The sequence below is a fragment of the Acanthochromis polyacanthus genome, chromosome 4 (assembly GCF_021347895.1).
Source record: "Acanthochromis polyacanthus isolate Apoly-LR-REF ecotype Palm Island chromosome 4, KAUST_Apoly_ChrSc, whole genome shotgun sequence".
In the NCBI taxonomy this organism is placed as follows: domain Eukaryota; kingdom Metazoa; phylum Chordata; class Actinopteri; family Pomacentridae; genus Acanthochromis; species Acanthochromis polyacanthus.
The window spans coordinates 14,807,346-14,825,231 of record NC_067116.1 but is presented as its reverse complement, the minus strand read 5'-3'; positions in this window follow the sequence as shown (position 1 = coordinate 14,825,231).

The following is a 17,886-nucleotide window of genomic DNA, read 5'->3' as shown; positions in this document are numbered from 1 at the left end:
GCAGACTTACAATGCAGCACACGGAACAGAATTAGTCAGCAATGGTGGATATTTTATGTAATTTCATTAAAACTCAGTGCCAGTAGGTGAGAAACTGGACTTTTGTTCAGTTTTTCTTTTTGTTATTTTGTAATTTGAATGAACAGACTATTAAAAGTGGATGCGGTTTAACAAAATGACCCACACAGTTGTTCCAGATGCATGGTTGCATTCACACCAATGTGGTATGTAATATTTTGCATTGCATTTGTCCTGATTTTATGACTGAGTTTCCAGTATGAAAGGCCTCAACCTCCCAATACGTGTCTGGCAGTGTGTTTAGTTAATTTATGCTGGGCAGGTAATAAACAATGTCTACAGTGAGTATAAAAAACGCAGCTGTTTTGAGACATTTCATACTGGTCCCTCCCTCGGGGCCGAGCTTTATTTGTTCTGTCTGAAATGTGTGTGCCTTAAAATAGCGTGATCTACGGGCCCTGTGGTACAATTCCTGCTGGAGTTGATAGCGCGTTTGTGTTTTGTTTGCTTTTGATGTGATATACAGTGTCTTGCAGGTAAAGATCTCTCAGGGCATCAACAGACCATTCATCATCAGATGCAGAGAAAAAGCTCCCACAGATAAAACTCAAATATGTGGAGAAATAAAAGAATACAGAATAACGTAGATAACCTGTTGTTTCAGCATGCCAGAAACCTAAACTGCCCCCACTCCCCCACTTCCCCACCCCAAACCAAAAAAGCATGAAATGATTGTTGCCTCTGTGGCGGAAGAAGTAATTGTGTTTTTCCTCACCCCGAGGAAATGGGAGTAAAAATGAGTTCGATCTAAACCTACGAAAATTGCTGTTATCTGTCACCATTTAAACACAACTCTGACACCAATAACTTGATTTCTTTCCTTCCACACGTCTCCCTGGAGCCTTTGTTATGAGGAATCATTTCACTATGATGGTTCCATTTTGCCATATTGAACCTGATCTCGCTAATGGAACATTGTTGGGAACTTTAGTTAACATCAAACATCTCCCAAAGAAATGTGAAGCCGCCGCTGCCGGCAGGAAAAGATACGGATTGATTAGCCTCGACCTGTTTGAAGTGCCGCAGGTATGGATGCAGCAGGCAGACACCTTGTTATAATTGTGATGAAGCAGCTGTCCTTGGCAGAGCTGATTTGGATTACCTCTCCTCTTTGTAACCCTGACAGCCCAAATGAAGAAGCATCCAACGTCTATCCTCGGGCGGCACCTGGGTTGGGATTTTAAGCAGGTAAACATTAATTAATTATGCCAGATATCGGACAGCTACCCCCTTTAACTGTTTGGGAAGGAGACAGAAGCTTATTTACCTCGATATCATTAAATCCAGCAGTCACTTGTGCTTCTCAACCATGTCTGTCTAGCTCCCTGTCACACTGCTCGACAAAGATGCAGATCTCTCTTACCATCCTCCCATTTCTGTGTCCTGTCTCTTCCACTTTGTCTGTGTTTTTTTTCTGAGACATGCATTAGTGACTCTCCCTCTCACCCTGACTCATCCGTGTTCCCTTGGAAGACTGAGCACTATAAAGTGTGGCAGCGGATCAAGAATTAATGCATTTGCCTTCAGTGAAAGTTGTTCAGGAAAGTATGCTCATTAGGCCTCCGTCTCTGAGCCTCACAGAGGCCATGGAAGGCAGACAGGGTGGTGGGAGGAGATTGGCGGGGTCATTATATACCCTGTTGCTACATTTCGGACTTCAAAGTGGGGCTTGCTGCAGCTGTCACCGCTGCTCTGAACATCTTGGACGTGGGCTTGACAGGAAGGGCAGATGCTAGGAGCTGCAACATGGAGGTGCTCTCCACTGCTGTAGGGTTCATTAAAGCAGGAACCTTCAATCTCTCTACACCTCTGTGTTTTATTCCTGTACACCTGTTTCTTTTTCTTTCAAACAGCTTGTTCAAATCCTGACTTTTCCTTCCAAGTCGACCAGTCCGTTCTGTTCCCGTGACCTACGCTCTCTGACATCACATACTGCAGAGTTACCAGAACAGCAAAATGTTAAAATCAAACCTGGAACATCTTGTTCTCTTTGTCTTCTCCACCATCTGTATTCTAGTTTGATCCACTGTTATTTTCATCTGTCAAAGGGTCATTCACTTTCCTTTACCTCACCCAGTTTTCTCTGCCTCCCCACGTAATATCACCATTTACAGGATATTTTTCCGCCTTTGTGCTCTTTTGTCCTCATTCGTCCCGCATGCTCCTCTGTTCTTCAATCGCTTCCCTTTAATGACGATAAAACAAGGTAAAGTGCAGGTCCCGACACTGTGTGGAACGTGGATTAATCTACAATAAATGATGGCCCGCTTTGTTAACTGTATGTGGCAGCACAGAGATGCATGATCGAGCAAACATTTAGTGAGATTGTGTATGTGTGTGTGTGTGTGTGTGTGTGTGTGTGTACACACACGCAAGCTGTTGTCTCCAAGGCTTTGTTCACACATTAAAGACCCTGTAAATTGGCACTTTTACTTTCTTAATGCGAACATTTCCTGTAGAAACATGTTATTTGGGTGTAGCTGCAGTCATCATTCTAAACTGTGATGCATTCAGATATCGGTTAAAGGTGAGCTGTAGATTTTTTTTAATCTCCAGTAAGGCGACAGAACAATATTTTTGCAAATGGGTGTCCATCGTGTTTGTTTGTGCGCTCATGCACATGGAGGCACATGCTGGTGGGCGGCATTATACACATTTCTGCTGATGGTTTCACACTATTTCTGCTGATTGACAGGTGGTGGAAAAGATCCACAGAAATGCGCCAGCAAAGGCAGGAAATAAGCCAGCTCGCAAGTTGGTGTAAACAATGAATGGTTATGTTTGATATGCATATTTAGTATTTGTATCTATCTATATCTAATGTGCTACTCCCACTTCTGCAGGATACAAGAATTTTGAAACATGCTAATCCATCAAAAGTGTGGATTATTCATCTAGCTATCCTTTACCTATATCTGCTTTATGCACAGACAGTTCCAGCTGACACTGAGTGAAAGGTGGAGATACACTTTGGGCACAGTACCGGTTCATCACAGCGCTCATGCAAACAGACAGATGGCTTTGCATTGTCAATTTGCACACACAACCAGTTTCAGTTTCACTAGTCATACTACTATGCATGTCTTTGGACTGGGGAAGGAAGTTGAAAACCCGAGCCATCCATCCATTAGCTATACACCGCTTAATCCTCATTAGGGTTGTGAGTCGGGGGCTGGAAGCAATCTAAGCAGACTTAGTGTGAAGGCAGGGGCACCTTGGACAAGTCTCCAGTTTGTCACAGGGACGCATATAGAGACAAACAATCACACGCACACCCACACCTACGGGCAATTTAGAATAATCAGTTAGCCTCAGCATGTTATTGGACTGTGGGGATATTCCAGAGAACCTGTCAAAAAAAAAAAACACATACAGAGAAGAGAACATGCAAATTCCATGCAGAAAGATCCCAGGAAGGTTGGGATGCGAACTAGGGATCTTCTAGCTCCAAGGCACAAGTGCAAATCACCAAGCCCCCAAGCCAACCAGCAAGTTGAAAATCCAGAACCCTATAACTGCTAGGCAACAATGTTAACCACTGCAACACAATGCTGCTCCTATAATGTGCAATTCCTAGTGAAATTGGGATGTGATTGCTAAAAGCTATTACAACTGCTAAAGCTTGTCCACATAAGTGGGTACACAGAGGAAACCTGGCAATAAACCAAAAACCCTGTGGTAAGTGTGAAACTGCCTGTTAAACCTGGGCCATTGCCACCACAACTGTGGATTAGCTGTGTATTCGAAAACCACTATGGCCCAAAATTTGGTCATAGAATGTAGTCAATAATACACTACCATTCAAAAGCTTGGGGTCATTTAGAAATGTCCTTATTTTTGAAAGATTTTCTTTTTTTTAATTAATAAAGATAGCTTAAATTAATCAGAAATCCAGACTAGACATTGTGAGTTTTCATGGAAAACTTGAAATTGTCTGGGTGACCCCAAACTTTTGAATGATAGTGTGATTTGGAATTCTAATATTTGATGTTGGGTTTTTTGCCTCGAGAAGGGTGTTCTTCAACCTCACCCATGTCTAAGTTCCCGACAAGCATCTTGAGTTATATATGCTTTTGAGTATTGAAATCAGCTGAAAGTTAAGGTCAAAAGTGAAGAAGGAGAGGCAGACAGATAATAAGGTAAAGCAGAAAGTGTATGAAAGCATTAGGATGCCTAAGGTGCAAATAGTATCTCATTCTAGAGTCAGCCATCATGATTTCACTGCCCACAGGAGTGTCACTGAGGTAGCATTAGCAAGAAGAGCAGTGTGATAAAGCAGGGAAGAGAAAGCTAAACTGCAAACGTCATTGTTTATTGCAACAGACACACCTGGATCCAGTCAGAAGCAGAGGAATTATTACCAGGTTCCTTACCACACTGATTGCACTCATTAATAGACTTTTCTCATTGGGCACAATTCAGTTAATGGTTTGTTTGACCTTTTGAAAGACCACCTAATCAGCCTCTGTTTTATCTACCTAAGGCTCTGACCGCTCTTTACTGAAGTGTAACTTACACTTGCAAAGGTTATCATAACCACAATGTAATGAATTAATCTTTTGGAACATCCACGTGAGAATAATAAAAAAAAATACAAAAAGATGTTATTTATGACTCCAGAACTGTCCTCTTGACACTCCAAAATTTTAAATAGAATCGGGAGATGATTGTACACTACCGTTCAAAAGTTAGGGGTCACCCAGACAATTTCATGTTTTCCATGAAAACACACACTTTGATTCATGTGCTAACATAATTGCACGAACATTTTCTAATCATCGATGAGCCTTTCAACACCATTAGCTAAAACAATGTAGCATTAGAACACAGGAGTGATGGTTGCTGGAAATGTTCCTCTGTACCCCTATGGAGATATTCCATTAAAAATCAGCCGTTTCCAGCTAGAATAGTCATTTACCACATTAACAATGTCAAGACTGTATTTCTTATTCATTTCAATTTAGTTCATTAAAAAACTGCTTTTCTTTCAAAAATAAGGACATTTCTAAGTGACCCCAAACTCTTGAATGTTAATGTATATAAATGGGTAAATTGCAAACACTCGCTGCAGTACTAGTATCTAATGTTTCTTATTAGTAGTGGTGCCACTTTAGCAAAATGTAAATAAATACACACGTGGACAAAATTGTTGGTACCCCTCAGTTAAAGAAGGAAAAACCCACAATTCTCACTAAATCACTTGAAACTCACAAAAGTAACAATAAATAAAAATTTATTGAAAATTAAATAATCAAAATCAGCCATCACTTTTGAATTGTTGATTAACATAATTATTTAAAAAAACAAACTAATGAAATAGGGCTGGACAAAAATGATGGTACCCATAACTTAATATTTTGTTGCACAACCTTTTGAGGCAATCACTGCAATTAAACGATTTCTGTATTTGTCAATGAGCGTTCTGCAGCTGTCAACAGGTATTTTGGCCCACTCCTCATGAGCAAACAGCTCCAGTTGTCTCAGGTTTGATGGGTGTCTTCTCCAAATGGCATGTTTCAGCTCCTTCCACATATGTTCAATGGGATTCAGATCTGGGCTCATAGAAGGCCACTTTAGAATAGTCCAACGCTTTTCTCTCAGCCATTCTTGGGTGTTTTTGGCTGTGTGTTTTGGATGGTTGTCCTGTTGGAAGACCCATGACCTGCGACTGAGACCAAGCTTTCTGACACTAGGCAGCACATTTCTCTCCAGAATGCCTTGATAGTCTTCAGATTTCATCGTACCTTGCACACTTTCAAGACACCCTGTGCCAGATGCAGCAAAGCAGCCCCAAAACATTACTGAGCCTCCTCCATGTTTCACCGTAGGGACAGTGTTCTTTTCTTCGTATGCTTGGTTTTTGAGTCTATGAACATAGAGTTGATGTGCCTTACCAAAAAGCTCCAGTTTGGTCTCATCTGTCCAAAGGACATTCTCCCAGAAGCTTTGTGGCTTGTCAACATGCATTTTTGCAAATTCCAGTCTGGCTTTTTTATGAGTTTTTTTCAGCAGTGGTGTCCTCCTTGGTCGTCTCCCATGAAGTCCACTTTGGCTCAAACAACGACGAATGGTGCGATCTGACACTGATGTACCTTGGCCTTGGAGTTCACCTTTAATTTCTTTGGAGGTTGCTCTGGGCTCTTTGGATACAATTCCAACGATCCGTCTCTTCAATTTGTCATCAATTTTCCTCTTGCGGCCACGTCCAGGGAGGTTGGCTACTGTCCCGTGGGTCTTGAACTTCTGAATAATATGAGCCACTGTTGTCACAGGAACTTCAAGCTGTTTAGAGATGGTCTTATAGCCTTTACCTTTAAGATGTTTGTCTATAATTTTTTTTCGGATGTCCTGGGACAATTCTCTCCTTCGCTTTCTGTTGTCCATGTTCAGTGTGGTACACACCTTTTCACCAAACAGCAGAGTGACTACTTGTCTCCCTTTAAATAGGCAGACTGACTGATTATGAGTTTGGAAACACCTGTGATGTCAATTAAATGACACACCTGAGTTAATCATGTCACTCTGGTCAAATAGTTTTCAATCTTTTACAGAGGTACCCTCATTTTTGTCCAGGCCTGTTTCATTAGTTTGTTTTTTTAAATAATTATGTTAATCAACAATTCAAAAGTGATGGCTGTTTTTGATTATTTAATTTTCAATAAATTTTTATTTATTGTTACTTTTGTGAGTTTCAAGTGATTTCAGTGAGAATTGTGGGTTTTTCCTTCTTTAACTGAGGGGTACCAACAATTTTGTCCACGTCTGTACATAATAAAAGTCACAGACTTTCCAGATAGAGGCCAAATCGCTGCCCTATATTGTTAAAAAAAACAAACTGAAAATATATATTTTATTCATTTGTTTATGTACATATCATTGTAGATAAGAATAATCTAAAAAATACCTTTATTGATATGAGCTGCCATTAATTGATGATATGTACACCGCACAGTATACAGATATAAAGGTGTGTGTGTGTGTGTGTGTGTGTGTGTGTGTGTGTGTGTGTGTGTGTGTGTGTGTGTGTGTGTGTGTGTGTGTGTGTGTGTGTGTGTGTGTGATAGCAGTATATGATGTGTACTTGAGAGCCTGTGGGATGCTATGCTCTTGCATTTGTGAACACACACATCATGTCGAAGCATGTTTTTCGACCACAGGCTAATTAGGATCCCCCCAGGTTTGCGGTGGTAACCCTAGGCACAACAAGCGGGAGTCTGTGCTAGGGTATCTATCATGGATAGGAAGGGCCCCGGAGCCTGACAACCCAGCTATCTGTCATGTAACTGCTATACTGGGGCACAGGTGGGAAACAGGGACTCTTGGTTTTCTACTTCTTCTGCTCCAAGACAGTCGGAGCGAGGCCTTCACACATTGACACACGCAGAGGGAAGAGTGCTAATGGATGCTTACGTGAGGGCAGATTATGCAAATTACTGCCACTTTAAGTCATACAAAAGGGGGGGAAAAAATGTAATGTGAGATGACTTGAGCATCTCTTGTCATGTGGGAAGTGTAACAGCGTGTGACATTCTCTTGAGGATTAGACAAAGCCGAAAGACAGAACCATGATCATTAATTAAACTGTGATTCTGTTATAGCTGTGCATCGCATTAGCAGCCTGGCTGGTGCCATCTTGGTCATAGCCCAGATGCACTGGATTCAGATTCAGTGTCTGCAAACTGACTGATAATGGCTCCTCTTCATTTCTTAAAGTAAACAGTCACACATTTGTTACCTCCAGTTTGTTAACGTTCCGTTTTTTGGATGTGGATTTAGACTTTAGAAGTTAAATCTTAAAACACCCTCTGGTGAAAATGAAGTTTTCAGCTTGTTAACACCTCCATATGGTGTTTCTGCGACACCCTGGAAAAAAGCAGGCAGCACCACGACTGTGTTTTTCCACCTTGAAAGTGCAGTGTAGCCATGACAGTTTTCAATAAGATGAATTCAGACTTCCAGGGTTTCATAAGTAACAAACCTCAGTACCTAATACTGTGGGGATTTATGTATCAATACTCTTATTTCGAATCAGTTTCCAATTCAAACATGTAATGTATGGCTATATTACTAAAATATAATGTGACGTTGTGTTGAAACTGAGTTGAAGCATAATCATATGGGAGCTGGTTATTCCCATGAATCAAATAAAAAGTCAATGTTGAAATTTCAAATGATGGAAAAACACCACTACTACCATGTGACACCACTTAAATCACAAACGTCCTGCATTCAACCTTTTATTTTCTAATTCAAGTTATGTATTAAAATCATCAAAGGGATTACAAGGTCACAGGTTTTGTTCATAAATGAAGCAATCAAATGTTATTGAGTGATTAATGAGGGATCACAGGGTTTTCTCAAGATGTATTAATGGTCAGAGGGTTCATTGAAACAGTTTTCATGATTAATTAAAGATCAACTTGAACATTAAGGCAAAATGTGCTGGAGGAGGATTGAAAATTGTTGCAGCATTTTCACACAGCTGAGCCATGTAAAGGTTTTCTATTTAATGGAGCTTTAAGGGGAAGAAAGCATCATGTTTTTCGGTTCATCGTGCTTGTATAAAAGTCAGATATTTCATTTGAAAATGTAGCATTAGTTGGTATCACTCAGTAAATCTGAATCTACCACCAGCAGCTGATTAACTTAGCTTAGCATGAAGAGAGGACATGGAGAAACAGGATGTCTGGCTGTGTCTAAAGACAACAAAATAAATTGTGAAACATCACTAACTAAAACATTAATTTATTTTATCAGTTCAATCCTGAGGCGTTGAAGAAAATAGTTTGGATTTTGCAGGAATATCATAAATAGATATATTGTTTATCATGTTTTCCATGAAAACTCACACTTTTATTCATGTGCTAACATAACTGCACAAGGGTTTTCTAATCATTAAGTAGCCTTTCAACACCATTAGCTAACACAATGTAGCATTAGAACACAGGAGTGATGGTTGTTTTTTATGTACTAGACTTGAACAAGACGTAGAATACACATAGGAGCTTTTTATAATGTGCATCTTCGCTTTCCAGCTGCACATTTTAGTGAAAACATTGCTTGAATTATTGAACACATCTCAGTGTGCGGCTTGAGACTGGGATGCTTGCATCGATTGTTCCTGAATGGCCTGCTACTGATTTAAATGAAAAGAAAAATAAACAAAACAAAAAAGAAAAAATGAAGATCGTGACTTTTACTGCATTTCTCCCAGCTAAACAACCCTTCTAATCAGGATGCATTTGCCATGCAGCCTCTTGCAAAAAGGTGATACTCAGGCTGAAGTAATGAGCCCCTCACCAGTTGCTGAGTGTTTGTGGGCTCACGGTTGAATAATGAGGCTATTATGGAGATATCCTCCAAGAAAAGCTCGAGAGGTCTCGGCTCCCACAGCTGAAGCAGACTGCCAGGCCACTATCTCCAGCTATAAAACACCCTATAGTATTTATACATCTACATTGCATTGAAGCTGTAGTCTTTTGGAAATGTAGTTATTAGCCATTTGTAAAGTGGTAGATGTACAAATGTGACCATCATTACTTGGTGCAGAATGCAATGAAAAATTGATGCTCTGTTGTTTAGGGGGCCTGTTGGAGCAGTTTAGTTTTAATACAGGCTGAATCGGGCCGAAGAGTTTCCCTCACTTGGGCAATACCGGTAAGTATTTGCATAATTTCATTGTTTTCCTTTGTGTGGGCTATACAGTGGCTTGGTGGTTAGCATTTTCACCTTGCAGCTAGAAGATCCCTGGTTTGTGTCCTGGCCTTCCTGGGATCTTTCTGCATGGAGTTTGCATGTGTGGGTTTTCTCCAGGAATCAGGCCTACTACAAAACGACTCATCAGGACTTATCCATTGGAAATCACGCAACCACTGAGCAGCCTTGGTGGAGTATTACGCTCTCTGAGTGCTTTTCTTGTTTTTAATATATTTTGGTTAGATCAGTAAGTTGGCCTCCACCTGAAAAGACTATGGCTGTGTCCGAAATTGCATACTAACGTACTACATACTACATTCTCGATGAGTATATACTGTATACTACGTACTATAAGTATGATTAGAATGCCGACCGTTCACACTGTAGTATACTACTACGTTTCCCATAATGCATTTCAAACCTCCGATAACAAAAACCGGAAGTACGGCTATCAAATATCTCGGCTGAATGCCGGCTTCAGGTCGATTTTACGCTAACAAACAGTCGCATAATTAATGTGGCAATTTCAAGCCAGCACTCCTCATGCAGTTATTAGCCAGATTATGCGAATCGTTTCAGTTGTAGCTGCAGGCTACTGGAGGTAGCTGCTACTTGTTCTGTATGCAAAACGAGCTGCTATAACTAGCTGCTAGCATTCAGTAGCACGTTGTGAGGCGTCTGACAAATTTAAAACATTGGTCAGAAAACGCCTATTTCTCAAATCTGTGGGGTGATTAGGATGACTACTTAACCACATAAAATAAAATAAAAATCGCCCCGGTCCGGCCACATATCCCGCGGAGGCTTGCATTTTGGTGGGTAGCTCGCAAAGCATTATGGGGCGGTTGAGTATGACTAGTGTGGTCACCGTGCATACTTAAAATTTTTCCGGATATAGTATACACCCGGGTATTTCTCGCGTACTCAATCTATTCATACTATCCAATGTGAACGCACTACATACTTATTTTGACATCACATTTAGTATGAGTAGTACGTTAGTATGCGATTTCGGACACAGCCTATGACTTTTATTATGTATTTATTGACATTTTGCTAAAGTGGCAACATTACAAGTATGCCGCATTAGATACTACTACTACAGCTAGTGTTTGCAATGTATCCATTTATATTTAATCATTTATGGATTCAACTGAAGTTGCTTGAGTATCAAGAGGTTCGCATGCTGAACAGTGACTCAGTGGTTAGCACTTTCGTCTTGTGGCTAGAAGATCCTTGGTTTGCGTCCCGACCTTCCCGTGATCTTTCTGCATGGAGTTTGCACGTGTGGGTTTTCTCCGAATACTCCGAATTCTTTTCACAGTCCCACAACATGCTGAGTTTAATTAGTAACTCTAAATTGTCTATAAATATGTAGCCCTGTGATACCTGGGATAGGCTCCAGCTGACCCTAATGAGGACTAAGCAGTGTATAGATAATGGAAGGATGGATGGATGGATGGATGGCAGCTATAGATTCGATGCAGAGGTAAAGTCTCCTCTTGACACTCCAAGTTGCATGCATCTCTTCTCCTCAGTTTCTCCATTCTAATTGCTTTCATTTTCAGGACGAAGCAATGGTATATTAAAGTTGCGGGCCCAGCTTGACTCCCCCGGGAGTTGTGCCTCATTATCTAAGAAGCTGCTTACACTCCACTGCTTAGCTCATTACAGATGGTGGAGCAGAAAGAGAGAGGCAGACAGAAACAGAGAGCAAAGACAGCCAGAGAGACAGGCTGCATGTAGCATTTCAAATAGTTTTCACTCTCAGAGCTCCGAAGTTCCACACTTTTCTAACAGAGAATGCAGTGCTGATGGTGGAATTAAGTGCATGCATTTTCTAACCACCCTTGCTATACCTTTCCAGTTTTTGTTGACACTGACAAATAGGTGATAATTTTACTTGGTGTTTATTATTGAGGCAGCTGTGAGCAGTGCTGCACCGAGGTGAACTATATTGAAAAGGGTCATGGAATAACCTTTTAAAAAACTCTTAAACTCGAAACATTCATATGCATTAATGATTTTAAAAGTGTCATAAAGAATACAGCGAATGAGGAATGTTTTTCTTGAGAGGTCACTGTCCTTTAATATCTGTCAATCTGTTCTGTTGTTTCACTGTTTATTGTTTACTTGTGTATCATGTATCTATTTTATATACCGTTTGCATTTCTGTATGGCTGCTACGTTGGACAGGTCTCCCTCGTAAAAGAGATGTCTAATGTCAGTCGGACTTCTGGGTTAAAAAAAGGTAATTAAAAAAATTTAAATGTGTCTTTACATTTTGTCCTGTCTGTGAACATGCATGTTTTTGTTTGGTCCTCTGAACTCCAGTCAGTCATCATTTGAACACCCCAGTATGTTTGAACATCAGTTTATTGCTACACTTTATCATCTTCTTATGAGACTTCCAGATTGATGATGCATCGTGTCAAAAAGGAAGAGCCACCTCAAACTGGTTTCATGAAAACGTGGCAACAAGTTCAGCCGTCCGATCTCAGTCTAATAGAAATCCATTTGACGAAAATGCAGAAAATATGTGGTGCAGAATCTAAAAGAAAAAAGAATAAAAATGAAGTGTGCCAGTCTCTTATTAAGGTTTAAAAAAAAAGAAAAAAAATGTCACATGTTAGTAAATCTGGTTATACTTGTGAAATCCACCAACTATTTTTTGTTGAGTTACACATTTGGAACAATTTTTTGGTCAACAGCAGGGTGCAGCTTCTCAGTGTCTTGTTGTTACAGTGAGCTTGTCAGCTTTGGTACTCTTGTGCCTCTAACAAGGCCAAAAACCAAAACCTGTGCTTGTTAGCTGTATCTGGTCACACATGCTACAGCCAGAGAAGTGCTGGGTGGGTGGATAAACTGTTGTTAGGATTGGTTCAGGCGGCAAAAAGGCGCCCTTACTGTAGTGTGATCTCACTTGTAAACCCGAGCATCATGCTTTAGTGTATGGTAATGACAATTTTGTTTACTTTGCACATTTCATTACATGTTAACTCAGTGTGGTTTGTGTGAAAGAATGTAAAAATACAAGCATAAACATGAGGTAGTAAATCAACACAAATACAATTTAACAAAGAAACAACAATACGAGTGCACATATACACACACACTTTAATTAACCTGGACAGTAGGACAGTTGTTTCGGACCACAGGACCACAGTAACTGCAGGCCTCCTCACCTGACTCAGATCTATTTCCGTGTACAGCCAGAAGAACTGAGGGGCCTGTTTAGGTTATAATCAATGAGCAAGCCAGAGATGTACAGAGGGGCCAAACCATTAAGTGTTTTATGGACTATTAGAAGAATTTATGAAGGTGATTCTGTATTTTACCGGGAGCGAATGGAGTGACTTCGCTACCAGAGTGATATGTTCAAATTTCCATTTGCTTCTAATGACTCTGGCTGCTGCATTTAGATTGAGCTGGAGTCATCCCCCTGATTGTTTGGATGATACTGCACATAGAGCGTTAAAGCATTCAAACTTGCTTGAGTTGAAAACATGAACCAGTCTCTGAGAATCAGTTTGAGATGTCAGCACTTTAATTTCCTATCTATTTTTAAGTGGTAAAACACTGTTCTGGTGATGCTGATAATGCGATCAGTATCACCAGAATATATGTTACAATAACATATATTAATTAAACAAAAGCACTCAGTCAGCATAGTACTCTGTCACGGTTGCTCTGTCATTGTATCATTTCTGACAGATGAAATCTTTAATAAAAAATGAGCTCAGGCATGTGTTATGCATGTGTAAGCTATGCATGAATACCGGATCGCGTGACCTTAATATGTAGTGGGTGGCGGGAATTGATGGGACTCAAAAACACCTCCACAATTTGTCACAGATTAGTCCCGATAAGTCTGCAGCGGTCGATTTGTAGTAGGATTGCAATCATGTGATCATCAGCAGACAGCTGATGTAGTGCTACAGTGACGTTGTACCGTTATCTAGCAATACAGAAATATTTAACAAATCCGTGGATCCCAACTTTAATCTGCATCACTGCCAAAATCTAGTGAGGTGGTCCTTGTGTCATTTCTGACCTTCCCTGAAAATTTCATCCAAATCTGTTTCTGAGTAATGTTGCTAACAGACGAGCAGACAAACAGATGGACAAACAGACAGATGGACAAACGTGCGTTGATCGTCACATAACTCTGCTGTGTTCCTTGGCAGAGAAATAAAACATGTTTTTAAGCACTTGACCACCATGCAATCCTGTACAACAGTCTCATGGTAATTATTTTGGGATCATATAATCTGAATAAAAGCTGCAATCTAACAAACTTAGTCAGTCTGTAAGAAAAGGCTGCTCCAACAATAAATTGAAACTTTGCAGAACAACAAAAAACAAAAAGACAAAGCAGCAGAAATCAATTTCACTGTCATTCCTTCTTGTTAAATCTCATATTTTCATCAGCTTCTGGGCTTCATGCAGGCCAAAAAGCAACCAATTACTGGTAACGGTACCTTGTAGATCTCATCGAAATTTGATACTCTTATTTTATTAATAAGCAGTCATGAGTTTAAGAAAACCACGAATTTCCTCAATGAAATTGTAGTAATGTAGCACACAAAATTGCCTGTGGTTTAATTTAATTACTACAGAACACATTTACATCCAGACTGTAACAGCTGGACAGATCCAGTCTGTCAATTTTAAGCTTTCAGTAAGCTCAATAGGCTACCTTCATCTGTTCTATTGGGCAATTTCTGACTGCGATGACACATAAATCAGCCATTTGTTTACAGGAGATCGTTCATACACTGATTAGTCACAACAATTAAACCTCTTTTCTAATACCGTGTAAGTCTCCTAAATGAACCAATGGAGCACAGACATTGGCAGTGGGTCCTTTGGATACATTTGGCCTGCAGGGTGCACCATGTATGAATGAGAAAGGTGTAAATTTCGTTGTAAAAGCCTGACTTTTTAGATGAATCAGAAAGACATGTCTTATGTTATACATTCCTTAGATGTTAGAACCTGGACACTGTGTTATTTTATATACTACTGAGGCATTCATTTAAATCCTGAACAGATGAGATGTTAGTTTCTCTTTACAGAATACAGCAGTAGAAAACCATCAGGTGCTGAAATCATACCAGAGAAATGACAAGTTCTGTTTTAAGAAAAAAAAACATTTGAAGTGAGCCATGTTGGTTTATTTTTTTAAAAAAGCTAACTTTTCAGGGCACATTGTATTGTGGAAAGAATATTAATAGCATTCTGCACAGAATTAAAATCTTGCACAACTAAACTGCACTCTCATATATCTTTAAAAGGGACTGTGATTTTATTTTTCTAAAAAAAATGTAAGTTGTGACCGGAGACGTGGTGGGAAAGGCAGCCATTTTGGAAAAGTCATGAAGTCTGAATTGACAGTCAGAGTTGCGGTGGCATAAACCAGGTTGGTCTTCCACCCATAACACTGGGGTTCAAGTAATCAGTTTAGTTTTCTGTTGTTTACTTTCAGTTTTCATTTGATTTCTGGTCAGATTCGGGCATCCAAAGTACATGCTTTTGTTTAGAAAAATATGAGGCGTTGTTAGACACTTTAGCATGAAGCTAAGTTAAGGTTTATACTAAAATAATCAGGTTCGTGTTGGGAAAAATATCATACATGTTGGTAGTGTGTCTTCCATTTTCCAGGTTACCAGGGCAAGAAGTTCCATCTAATATGTGATTGTTTTCCTGAAAAGGAATGACTGTGAAGCAATAAAACACATAGCTAAAATGCAATGATGAGAAACGAATCTGTGATACATTACAAGCAAACATAATCTGACAGGAAATACATTCCCTTCAAAACTTATTTCAGAAAACAGTTCAGTTGCACATGAATGGGTTGCATTTACTTTACCTGCCAGTGTATTTTCATTTTGTGGCTGATCAGTGTAATTCAGCTTAAGAGATATTTTGAATCTTGAGCACAACCTCACTGGCTCACTGGAAACAGCTCTGACACTGTTAGCAATCTTTTTGCTAAGCCAGACCAAACAAGTTATGACTCTGAGCTCCGTACTCATCCACAAACACAATCTTTCATTTTACTCTCAGAAAAAAAAAGCAAATAAGCCCAAAATGTTAAACCATCTCAGAATATTTCAACAGACTATGTGCTGTTTGAGCCTTAGAGAGAAGCTAACTATTCCACTGAGGGAGGCACTTTTGGCTTTATGTGCCACTGTAAACATTTACAACATAGAAATATTTATTTTTAAAAAGAGACCCAACAAAAAAGCATGGTAACAGATCTTTATTTCCACTTTGTGCCATTGCAAAAGGGATAGTTTACCGACCGTACCCTGTCGCTCTGTTAAATGTGACAGCAGCTCCGGCAGACATTGTGAAGATTAATATCTACAAAGCCCTCGATAAGGAGGCTGAAGTTGGTTCAGATCAGAGGTTATCAGCGTCAGAGATTAATGGGACAAACACTAAAACCTCAAATTTGAGGCAACAGCACGTCGTGATCTCCTTTGTATTCCCACGCTGTGCTCGGCCTTTAGGATCACATTCCTGATCTCTCGCTACAGGCGCTTTTCTCCAATCGGCCGGCAATTTCCTCAAATATAGCAAATGCAGAATTAGTTTGACCTGCAGCAGAGGGGAGGGAACACACACGGTGTATATAAAGAGCTTTCGGAGGAAGAGGCAGAGAGGGGGGGAAAAAGCTTTAAATGTTTTTCCATGATGCCAATCAAAAATGAGCCATGTTTTCCCCAATCTAAGCACTGTCAATCTCAAAGCCGCCCGCCCGCCCGCAGCAGCACTGCAGATCGTCTTATTGCTGATTTCCGAGCATTTTCTCTCCCAACCTGAAACTGTCTCAGAACTGTTTATTTTAAAATGAGAGAAACAGATCAAAAGGCTTGCCTCGACAAGCTAATATGATTGTGGGAGGCCTTGACACCATGGATGCAATGAAAGGGAAGTTGTTCAGAGAATTCCTCATGTCAGATTGAAGACATCCATAAACTTGCACAATTACAGCATTTTGGAAACTACTCTACACAAAAATAAGATTTAAACCAGTTTAAAGAGCAGAAGAAAGAAGAAGAGGGGAAAAAGGAACAGTTCAAGTTTAAACTTTTCAGACTTTTCTAGAACAAAAGGGAGAAATTCTATCTAAATTAATTTGATCTGGAATTATATAAAAAAGGTTTAGAGTAAAAGAATGCCATATTATGGCCTCCAGCAACAACAATGGCATACCTTACTTCTACATCTCTGCTTAATTTCTCCCAGCACGCCGTTATGTTTAATTTCCCGCCCATACAGACAGATCTACACTTGCTGAAGAATGATATTTTTCACACAATGGGAGATCAGTGCGCATAAAAGATAAATGAGAAAGGCAGCTTGAACAATTTAAAAACTACGAGATTGAAAGGGGAGAAAAAAAAGCAATTTGCACTCCCTGTTTTGCTTTTACCAATGCATGAGGCATGATACTGAGCACTTTCAGCAAAGTCTCACAATGTTTCACTGTGGCATTTGGATAATTGGCTGGGGAAATCGTTTGCTGCAATTAACAAATTAAAGGATTTTTAATGCTGCGTTCACTCTTCGGTTCCCAGGGAGAGCAGATGCCCACGCCACCGCCTCGCTTTTTCTGCTCCTGCAGCAAATCTTCGTCCGGGTGATTCTGGTGGTGACCTTTATGAGAATGACTCCTAAGCTTTATTAATACACATGTGATGTCACCCCCAGAGATTTCCAATTTTGCAAAAATTCCAGTGGCCAGACCAGACCCCGCCGTGGCAAGGAGGGTAGAATGTCATGGTGGCTGGCTGGAATCTAAATGGCAGATATGTCCCTGACAATGCTGCAATAACATATTGATCAGGTGCGGTGTTAGAGGTGCATGAGCTCAATATAAAGTCTGGTGAAATGTCCTAGAATAGAGGCTCCAGAAGAGAATTGAGAAGCAGGCAGTGTATTCAAATGTCAACCCGGAATCCTCTACAACCTCCTGCGCCACTGAATGTCTCAGTGAGCACAGACAGAGAATATAAATGCACTGGAGATTTCGAGCAGGTTCTCTAATTTCACTGTGGAGGGTACATGTTCCTTTGTTACAACCAAAAAAAAAAA